The sequence below is a fragment of the Misgurnus anguillicaudatus genome, chromosome 16, assembly GCF_027580225.2.
Source record: "Misgurnus anguillicaudatus chromosome 16, ASM2758022v2, whole genome shotgun sequence".
NCBI lineage: Eukaryota > Metazoa > Chordata > Actinopteri > Cypriniformes > Cobitidae > Misgurnus > Misgurnus anguillicaudatus.
In genome coordinates, this window is record NC_073352.2 from 37,247,685 (window position 1) to 37,258,728 (window position 11,044).

Consider the following 11,044-nt stretch of genomic DNA (forward strand, 5'->3'; position numbering starts at 1 on the left):
TGAGCCCGCCCTCGACCCTCCGACCCTTTTCGCGGCCGAGATACGGCGGTTCGAAAAAAAAAAAACGCTCGTCCGTAGTTCGCGCGCCCGTAGCGTCTGCTGCGTTCGTCCGCCGGAGGCGCGGCCGGTCTCGTTCGAAAGGTCTCTCTCGGGGCTTTCCGTGGACGCCAGCCTCGGGTCCGTGCGACCCCGGGGGCCGGAGATACGGACTTCCACCGCTGCACCTTTAAACAACCGTAGCTCGGGCGCCTTAAGACCGACACCTTAGCCCTTTGGGTCCCTCATCCTCCAGGAGGGGCCCTTTCCAACGACCCCACCCACGTCTCCGTACCCCTTTCCCCGGCAGAGATACGACCCCGGGAACATCGCCCCGTCAACCCGACCACCGTGCACCCGAGGCCGGCTTTGGACCCCGCGACGGACACCCTGGAGCTCGTACCCGGCGCACCGTTTGGTCCCTGCCATCCCACTCTTAAGCACTCCCCCACCGAACTAAGCCCCATCCTCCCGGCCCTTCTGGAGAACCAAACAGTTGGTCAACCCCAAAATTTCTCCAACCGTTGGTCAACCCGAAAGATTTTCCAGCAGTTGGTCAACCTCAATCGACTTAGGTTCTGGAGCGTTCGAGTTTCCAGCAGTTGGTCAACCTCAATCGACTTAGGTTTTGGAGTGTTCGCGTTTCCAGCAGTTGGTCAACCTCAATCGACTTAGGTTTTGGAGTGTTCGCGTTTCCAGCAGTTGGTCAACCTCAATCGACTTAGGCTCTGGAGCTTTCGCCTCTCCAGCAGTTGGTCAACCCCAACGACTTAGGCTCTTGAGCTTTTACTTCTCCAGCAGTTGGTCAACCCCATCGACTTAGGTTCTGGGGCGTTCGCTTCTCCTGCCATAGACTTAGGTTCTAGAGCTATCGCCTCTCCGACAGTTGGTCAACCCCAATCGACTTAGGCTCTGGAGCTTTCACTTCTCCAGCAGTTGGTCAACCCCATCGACTTAGGTTCTGGAGCTTTCGCCTCTCCGACAGTTGGTCAACCCCGATCGACTTAGCTATATACCTGATGGCACCTGTTCGCCCTACCGTCCCCCGCGAAGGGGGAACCCGCCGGGTCCGCGGCCGGGAGGGTGCGCCTCGGTCGGCCTGGGGGACCGGAGATACTTCCGGTCGAAAATCCGAATTTCGTTACAGCGCCGCTCCGGCGCCTCGGGCCCGGGTCCTCCGACCTTCGGGTCGGTCGGTCCGCCGGAGGGGCCCTTTCGAACGAGCCCACCCGCGAGTATCTGGCCCTTTCCGCAGCGGAGATACGGGGTGCCGTCTCCGGATTTTCCCACGGCCGCTGCTCGGGCGCCTTAAGTCCCAGGACGTCGCCCTCGGGGTCGGTCGCTCTACCCGAGGGGACCTTTCGAACGAGCCCGCCCTCGACCCTCCGACCCTTTCCGCGGCCGAGATACGGCGGTTCGAAAAAAAAAAAAACGCTCGTCCGGAGTTTGCTCGCCCGTAGCGTCCGCTGCGTTCGTCCGCCGGAGGTTTGACCGGTCTCGTTCGAAAGGTCTTTCCCGGGGCTTTCCGGCGACGCCGGCCCCGAGTCCGTGCGACCCCGTGGACCGGAGATACTTCCGGTCGAATATCCGAATTTCGTTACCGCGCCGCTCCGGCGCCTCGGGCCCGGTGCCTTCGACCTTCGGGTCGATTGGTCCGCCGGAAGGGCCCTTTCGAACGAGCCCACCCGCGAGTATCTGGCCTTTTCCGCGGCGGAGATACGGGGGGCCGTCTCCGGATTTTCCCACGGCCGCTGCTCGGGCGCCTTAAGTCCCAGGACGTCGCCCTCGGGGTCGGTCGCTCTACCCGAGGGGACCTTTCGAACGAGCCCGCCCTCGACCCTCCGACCCTTTCCGCGGCCGAGATACGGCGGTTCGAAAAAAAAAAAAACGCTCGTCCGGAGTTTGCTCGCCCGTAGCGTCCGCTGCGTTCGTCCGCCGGAGGCGCGGCCGGTCTCGTTCGAAAGGTCTTTCCCGGGGCTTTCCGGCGACGCCGGCCCCGAGTCCGTGCGACCCCGTGGACCGGAGATACTTCCGGTCGAATATCCGAATTTCGTTACAGCGCCGGTCCGGCGCCTCGGGTCCGGGGCCTTCGACCTTCGGGTCGGTCGGTCCGCCGGAGGGGCCCTTTCGAACGAGCCCACCCGCGAGTATCTGGCCCTTTCCGCAGCGGAGATACGGGGTGCCGACTCCGGATTTTCCCACGGCCGCTGCTCGGGCGCCTTAAGTCCCAGGACGTCGCCCTCGGGGTCGATCGCTCTACCCGAGGGGACCTTTCGAACGAGCCCGCCCTCGACCCTCCGACCCTTTCCGCGGCCGATATACGGCGGTTCGAAAAAAAACGTTCGTCCGGAGTTTGCTCGCCCGTAGCGTCCGCTGCGTTCGTCCGCCGGAGGCGTGACCGGTCTCGTTCGAAAGGTCTTTCCCGGGGCTTTCCGGCGACGCCGGCCCCGAGTCCGTGCGACCCCGTGGACCGGAGATACTTCCGGTCGAATATCCGAATTTCGTTACCGCGCCGCTCCGGCGCCTCGGGCCCGGTGCCTTCGACCTTCGGGTCGATTGGTCTGCCGGATGGGCCCTTTCGAACGAGCCCACCCGCGAGTATCTGGCCCTTTCCGCGGCGGAGATACGGGGGGCCGTCTCCGGATTTTCCCACGGCCGCTGCTCGGGCGCCTTAAGTCCGAGGACGTCGCCCTCGGGGTCGGTCGCTCTACCCGAGGGGACCTTTCGAACGAGCCCGCCCTCGACCCTCCGACCCTTTCCGCGGCCGAGATACGGCGGATCGAAAAAAAAAAAACGCTGGTCCGGAGTTCGCGCGCCCGTAGCGTCCGCTGCGTTCGTCCGCCGGAGGCGCGGCCGGTCTCGTTCAAAAGGTCTTTCCCGGGGCTTTCCGGCGACGCCGGGCCCGAGTCCGTGCGACCCCGTGGACCGGAGATACTTCCGGTCGAATATCCGAATTTCGTTACCGCGCCGCTCCGGCGCCTCGGGTCCGGGGCCTTCGAACTTCGGGTCGATTGGTCCGCCTGAGGGGCCCTTTCGAACGAGCCCACCCGCGAGTATCTGGCTCTTTCCGCGCCCGAGATACGGGGGGCCGTCACCGGATTTTCCCACGGCCGCTGCTCGGGCGCCTTAAGTCCGAGGACGTCGCCCTCGGGGTCGGTCGCTCTACCCGAGGGGACCTTTCGATCGAGCCCGCCCTCGACCCTCCGACCCTTTCCGCGGCCGAGATACGGCGGATCGAAAAAAAAACCGCTGGTCCGGAGTTTGCGCGCCCGTAGCGTCCGCTGCGTTTGTCCGCAGGAGGCGCGGCCGGTCTCGTTCAAAAGGTCTTTCCCGGGGCTTTTCGGCGACGCCGGCCCCGAGTCCGTGCGACCCCGGGGACCGGAGATACTTCCGGTCGAATTTCGGAAAACTTCGAACGGCCGTATCTCGAACGCCTCGGGCCCGGGGCCTTCGAACTTCGGGTCGGTCGGTCCGCCGGAGGGGCCCTTTCGATCGAGCCCACCCGGGAGTATCTGGCCCCTTCCGCAGCGGAGATACAGGGGGCCGTCTCCGGATTTTCCCACTGCCGCTGCTCGGGCGCCTTAAGTCCGAGGACGTCGCCCTCGGGGTCGGTCGCTCTACCCGAGGAGACCTTTCGAATGAGCCCGCCCTCGACCCTCCGACCCTTTTCCCTTTGGGTCCCTCATCCTCCAGGAGGGGCCCTTTCCAACGACCCCACCCACGTCTCCGTACCCCTTTCCCCGGCCGAGATACGACCCCGGGAACATCGCCCCGTCAACCCGACCACCGTGCACCCGAGGCCGGCTTTGGACCCCGCGACGGACACCCTGGAGCTCGTACCCGGCGCACCGTTTGGTCCCTGCCATCCCACTCTTAAGCACTCCCCCACCGAACTAAGCCCCATCCTCCCGGCCCTTCTGGAGAACCAAACAGTTGGTCAACCCCAAAATTTCTCCAACCGTTGGTCAACCCGAAAGATTTTCCAGCAGTTGGTCAACCTCAATCGACTTAGGTTTTGGAGCGTTCGAGTTTCCAGCAGTTGGTCAACCTCAATCGACTTAGGTTTTGGAGTGTTCGCGTTTCCAGCAGTTGGTCAACCTCAATCGACTTAGGTTTTGGAGCGTTCGCGTTTCCAGCAGTTGGTCAACCTCAATCGACTTAGGCTCTGGAGCTTTCGCCTCTCCAGCAGTTGGTCAACCCCAACGACTTAGGCTCTTGAGCTTTTACTTCTCCAGCAGTTGGTCAACCCCATCGACTTAGGTTCTGGGGCGTTCGCTTCTCCTGCCATAGACTTAGGTTCTAGAGCTATCGCCTCTCCGACAGTTGGTCAACCCCAATCGACTTAGGCTCTGGAGCTTTCACTTCTCCAGCAGTTGGTCAACCCCATCGACTTAGGTTCTGGAGCTTTCGCCTCTCCGACAGTTGGTCAACCCCGATCGACTTAGCTATATACCTGATGGCACCTGTTCGCCCTACCGTCCCCCGCGAAGGGGGAACCCGCCGGGTCCGCGGCCGGGAGGGTGCGCCTCGGTCGGCCTGGGGGACCGGAGATACTTCCGGTCGAAAATCCGAATTTCGTTACAGCGCCGCTCCGGCGCCTCGGGCCCGGGTCCTTCGACCTTCGGGTCGGTCGGTCCGCCGGAGGGGCCCTTTCGAACGAGCCCACCTGCGAGTATCTGGCCTTTTCCGCGGCGGAGATACGGGGGGCCGTCTCCGGATTTTCCCACGGCCGCTGCTCGGGCGCCTTAAGTCCCAGGACGTCGCCCTCGGGGTCGGTCGCTCTACCCGAGGGGACCTTTCGAACGAGCCCGCCCTCGACCCTCCGACCCTTTCCGCGGCCGAGATACGGCGGTTCAAAAAAAAAAAAACGCTCGTCCGGAGTTTGCTCGCCCGTAGCGTCCGCTGCGTTCGTCCGCCGGAGGCGCGGCCGGTCTCGTTCGAAAGGTCTTTCCCGGGGCTTTCCGGCGACGCCGGCCCCGAGTCCGTGCGACCCCGTGGACCGGAGATACTTCCGGTCGAATATCCGAATTTCGTTACAGCGCCGGTCCGGCGCCTCGGGTCCGGGGCCTTCGACCTTCGGGTCGGTCGGTCCGCCGGAGGGGCCCTTTCGAACGAGCCCACCCGCGAGTATCTGGCCCTTTCCGCAGCGGAGATACGGGGTGCCGACTCCGGATTTTCCCACGGCCGCTGCTCGGGCGCCTTAAGTCCCAGGACGTCGCCCTCGGGGTCGATCGCTCTACCCGAGGGGACCTTTCGAACGAGCCCGCCCTCGACCCTCCGACCCTTTCCGCGGCCGATATACGGCGGTTCGAAAAAAAACGTTCGTCCGGAGTTTGCTCGCCCGTAGCGTCCGCTGCGTTCGTCCGCCGGAGGCGTGACCGGTCTCGTTCGAAAGGTCTTTCCCGGGGCTTTCCGGCGACGCCGGCCCCGAGTCCGTGCGACCCCGTGGACCGGAGATACTTCCGGTCGAATATCCGAATTTCGTTACCGCGCCGCTCCGGCGCCTCGGGCCCGGTGCCTTCGACCTTCGGGTCGATTGGTCTGCCGGATGGGCCCTTTCGAACGAGCCCACCCGCGAGTATCTGGCCCTTTCCGCGGCGGAGATACGGGGGGCCGTCTCCGGATTTTCCCACGGCCGCTGCTCGGGCGCCTTAAGTCCGAGGACGTCGCCCTCGGGGTCGGTCGCTCTACCCGAGGGGACCTTTCGAACGAGCCCGCCCTCGACCCTCCGACCCTTTCCGCGGCCGAGATACGGCGGATCGAAAAAAAAAAAACGCTGGTCCGGAGTTCGCGCGCCCGTAGCGTCCGCTGCGTTCGTCCGCCGGAGGCGCGGCCGGTCTCGTTCAAAAGGTCTTTCCCGGGGCTTTCCGGCGACGCCGGGCCCGAGTCCGTGCGACCCCGTGGACCGGAGATACTTCCGGTCGAATATCCGAATTTCGTTACCGCGCCGCTCCGGCGCCTCGGGTCCGGGGCCTTCGAACTTCGGGTCGATTGGTCCGCCTGAGGGGCCCTTTCGAACGAGCCCACCCGCGAGTATCTGGCTCTTTCCGCGCCCGAGATACGGGGGGCCGTCACCGGATTTTCCCACGGCCGCTGCTCGGGCGCCTTAAGTCCGAGGACGTCGCCCTCGGGGTCGGTCGCTCTACCCGAGGGGACCTTTCGATCGAGCCCGCCCTCGACCCTCCGACCCTTTCCGCGGCCGAGATACGGCGGATCGAAAAAAAAAACCGCTGGTCCGGAGTTTGCGCGCCCGTAGCGTCCGCTGCGTTTGTCCGCAGGAGGCGCGGCCGGTCTCGTTCAAAAGGTCTTTCCCGGGGCTTTTCGGCGACGCCGGCCCCGAGTCCGTGCGACCCCGGGGACCGGAGATACTTCCGGTCGAATTTCGGAAAACTTCGAACGGCCGTATCTCGAACGCCTCGGGCCCGGGGCCTTCGAACTTCGGGTCGGTCGGTCCGCCGGAGGGGCCCTTTCGATCGAGCCCACCCGGGAGTATCTGGCCCCTTCCGCAGCGGAGATACAGGGGGCCGTCTCCGGATTTTCCCACTGCCGCTGCTCGGGCGCCTTAAGTCCGAGGACGTCGCCCTCGGGGTCGGTCGCTCTACCCGAGGAGACCTTTCGAATGAGCCCGCCCTCGACCCTCCGACCCTTTTCGCGGCCGAGATACGGCGGTTCGAAAAAAAAAAAACGCTCGTCCGTAGTTCGCGCGCCCGTAGCGTCCGCTGCGTTCGTCCGCCGGAGGCGCGGCCGGTCTCGTTCGAAAGGTCTCTCTCGGGGCTTTCCGTGGACGCCAGCCTCGGGTCCGTGCGACCCCGGGGGCCGGAGATACGGACTTCCACCGCTGCACCTTTAAACGGCCGTAGCTCGGGCGCCTTAAGACCGAGACCTTAGCCCTTTGGGTCCCTCATCCTCCAGGAGGGGCCCTTTCCAACGACCCCACCCACGTCTCCGTACCCCTTTCCCCGGCCGAGATACGACCCCGGGAACATCGCCCCGTCAACCCGACCACCGTGCACCCGAGGCCGGCTTTGGACCCCGCGACGGACACCCTGGAGCTCGTACCCGGCGCACCGTTTGGTCCCTGCCATCCCACTCTTAAGCACTCCCCCACCGGACTAAGCCCCATCCTCCCGGCCCTTCTGGAGAACCAAACAGTTGGTCAACCCCAAAATTTCTCCAACCGTTGGTCAACCCGAAAGATTTTCCAGCAGTTGGTCAACCTCAATCGACTTAGGTTTTGGAGCGTTCGAGTTTCCAGCAGTTGGTCAACCTCAATCGACTTAGGTTTTGGAGTGTTCGCGTTTCCAGCAGTTGGTCAACCTCAATCGACTTAGGTTTTGGAGCGTTCGCGTTTCCAGCAGTTGGTCAACCTCAATCGACTTAGGCTCTGGAGCTTTCGCCTCTCCAGCAGTTGGTCAACCCCAACGACTTAGGCTCTTGAGCTTTTACTTCTCCAGCAGTTGGTCAACCCCATCGACTTAGGTTCTGGGGCGTTCGCTTCTCCTGCCATAGACTTAGGTTCTAGAGCTATCGCCTCTCCGACAGTTGGTCAACCCCAATCGACTTAGGCTCTGGAGCTTTCACTTCTCCAGCAGTTGGTCAACCCCATCGACTTAGGTTCTGGAGCTTTCGCCTCTCCGACAGTTGGTCAACCCCGATCGACTTAGCTATATACCTGATGGCACCTGTTCGCCCTACCGTCCCCCGCGAAGGGGGAACCCGCCGGGTCCGCGGCCGGGAGGGTGCGCCTCGGTCGGCCTGGGGGACCGGAGATACTTCCGGTCGAAAATCCGAATTTCGTTACAGCGCCGCTCCGGCGCCTCGGGCCCGGGTCCTTCGACCTTCGGGTCGGTCGGTCCGCCGGAGGGGCCCTTTCGAACGAGCCCACCTGCGAGTATCTGGCCTTTTCCGCGGCGGAGATACGGGGGGCCGTCTCCGGATTTTCCCACGGCCGCTGCTCGGGCGCCTTAAGTCCCAGGACGTCGCCCTCGGGGTCGGTCGCTCTACCCGAGGGGACCTTTCGAACGAGCCCGCCCTCGACCCTCCGACCCTTTCCGCGGCCGAGATACGGCGGTTCGAAAAAAAAAAAACGCTCGTCCGGAGTTTGCTCGCCCGTAGCGTCCGCTGCGTTCGTCCGCCGGAGGCGCGGCCGGTCTCGTTCGAAAGGTCTTTCCCGGGGCTTTCCGGCGACGCCGGCCCCGAGTCCGTGCGACCCCGTGGACCGGAGATACTTCCGGTCGAATATCCGAATTTCGTTACAGCGCCGGTCCGGCGCCTCGGGTCCGTGGCCTTCGACCTTCGGGTCGGTCGGTCCGCCGGAGGGGCCCTTTCGAACGAGCCCACCCGCGAGTATCTGGCCCTTTCCGCAGCGGAGATACGGGGTGCCGACTCCGGATTTTCCCACGGCCGCTGCTCGGGCGCCTTAAGTCCCAGGACGTCGCCCTCGGGGTCGATCGCTCTACCCGAGGGGACCTTTCGAACGAGCCCGCCCTCGACCCTCCGACCCTTTCCGCGGCCGAGATACGGCGGTTCGAAAAAAAACGTTCGTCCGGAGTTTGCTCGCCCGTAGCGTCCGCTGCGTTCGTCCGCCGGAGGCGTGACCGGTCTCGTTCGAAAGGTCTTTCCCGGGGCTTTCCGGCGACGCCGGCCCCGAGTCCGTGCGACCCCGTGGACCGGAGATACTTCCGGTCGAATATCCGAATTTCGTTACCGCGCCGCTCCGGCGCCTCGGGCCCGGTGCCTTCGACCTTCGGGTCGATTGGTCTGCCGGATGGGCCCTTTCGAACGAGCCCACCCGCGAGTATCTGGCCCTTTCCGCGGCGGAGATACGGGGGGCCGTCTCCGGATTTTCCCACGGCCGCTGCTCGGGCGCCTTAAGTCCGAGGACGTCGCCCTCGGGGTCGGTCGCTCTACCCGAGGGGACCTTTCGAACGAGCCCGCCCTCCGACCCTTTCCGCGGCCGAGATACGGCGGATCGAAAAAAAAAAAACGCTGGTCCGGAGTTCGCGCGCCCGTAGCGTCCGCTGCGTTCGTCCGCCGGAGGCGCGGCCGGTCTCGTTCAAAAGGTCTTTCCCGGGGCTTTCCGGCGACGCCGGGCCCGAGTCCGTGCGACCCCGTGGACCGGAGATACTTCCGGTCGAATATCCGAATTTCGTTACCGCGCCGCTCCGGCGCCTCGGGTCCGGGGCCTTCGAACTTCGGGTCGATTGGTCCGCCTGAGGGGCCCTTTCGAACGAGCCCACCCGCGAGTATCTGGCTCTTTCCGCGCCCGAGATACGGGGGGCCGTCACCGGATTTTCCCACGGCCGCTGCTCGGGCGCCTTAAGTCCGAGGACGTCGCCCTCGGGGTCGGTCGCTCTACCCGAGGGGACCTTTCGATCGAGCCCGCCCTCGACCCTCCGACCCTTTCCGCGGCCGAGATACGGCGGATCGAAAAAAAAAAACCGCTGGTCCGGAGTTTGCGCGCCCGTAGCGTCCGCTGCGTTTGTCCGCAGGAGGCGCGGCCGGTCTCGTTCAAAAGGTCTTTCCCGGGGCTTTTCGGCGACGCCGGCCCCGAGTCCGTGCGACCCCGGGGACCGGAGATACTTCCGGTCGAATTTCGGAAAACTTCGAACGGCCGTATCTCGAACGCCTCGGGCCCGGGGCCTTCGAACTTCGGGTCGGTCGGTCCGCCGGAGGGGCCCTTTCGATCGAGCCCACCCGGGAGTATCTGGCCCCTTCCGCAGCGGAGATACAGGGGGCCGTCTCCGGATTTTCCCACTGCCGCTGCTCGGGCGCCTTAAGTCCGAGGACGTCGCCCTCGGGGTCGGTCGCTCTACCCGAGGAGACCTTTCGAATGAGCCCGCCCTCGACCCTCCGACCCTTTTCGCGGCCGAGATACGGCGGTTCGAAAAAAAAAAACGCTCGTCCGTAGTTCGCGCGCCCGTAGCGTCTGCTGCGTTCGTCCGCCGGAGGCGCGGCCGGTCTCGTTCGAAAGGTCTCTCTCGGGGCTTTCCGTGGACGCCAGCCTCGGGTCCGTGCGACCCCGGGGGCCGGAGATACGGACTTCCACCGCTGCACCTTTAAACAACCGTAGCTCGGGCGCCTTAAGACCGACACCTTAGCCCTTTGGGTCCCTCATCCTCCAGGAGGGGCCCTTTCCAACGACCCCACCCACGTCTCCGTACCCCTTTCCCCGGCAGAGATACGACCCCGGGAACATCGCCCCGTCAACCCGACCACCGTGCACCCGAGGCCGGCTTTGGACCCCGCGACGGACACCCTGGAGCTCGTACCCGGCGCACCGTTTGGTCCCTGCCATCCCACTCTTAAGCACTCCCCCACCGAACTAAGCCCCATCCTCCCGGCCCTTCTGGAGAACCAAACAGTTGGTCAACCCCAAAATTTCTCCAACCGTTGGTCAACCCGAAAGATTTTCCAGCAGTTGGTCAACCTCAATCGACTTAGGTTCTGGAGCGTTCGAGTTTCCAGCAGTTGGTCAACCTCAATCGACTTAGGTTTTGGAGTGTTCGCGTTTCCAGCAGTTGGTCAACCTCAATCGACTTAGGTTTTGGAGTGTTTGCGTTTCCAGCAGTTGGTCAACCTCAATCGACTTAGGCTCTGGAGCTTTCGCCTCTCCAGCAGTTGGTCAACCCCAACGACTTAGGCTCTTGAGCTTTTACTTCTCCAGCAGTTGGTCAACCCCATCGACTTAGGTTCTGGGGCGTTCGCTTCTCCTGCCATAGACTTAGGTTCTAGAGCTATCGCCTCTCCGACAGTTGGTCAACCCCAATCGACTTAGGCTCTGGAGCTTTCACTTCTCCAGCAGTTGGTCAACCCCATCGACTTAGGTTCTGGAGCTTTCGCCTCTCCGACAGTTGGTCAACCCCGATCGACTTAGCTATATACCTGATGGCACCTGTTCGCCCTACCGTCCCCCGCGAAGGGGGAACCCGCCGGGTCCGCGGCCAGGAGGGTGCGCCTCGGTCGGCCTGGGGGACCGGAGATACTTCCGGTCGAAAATCCGAATTTC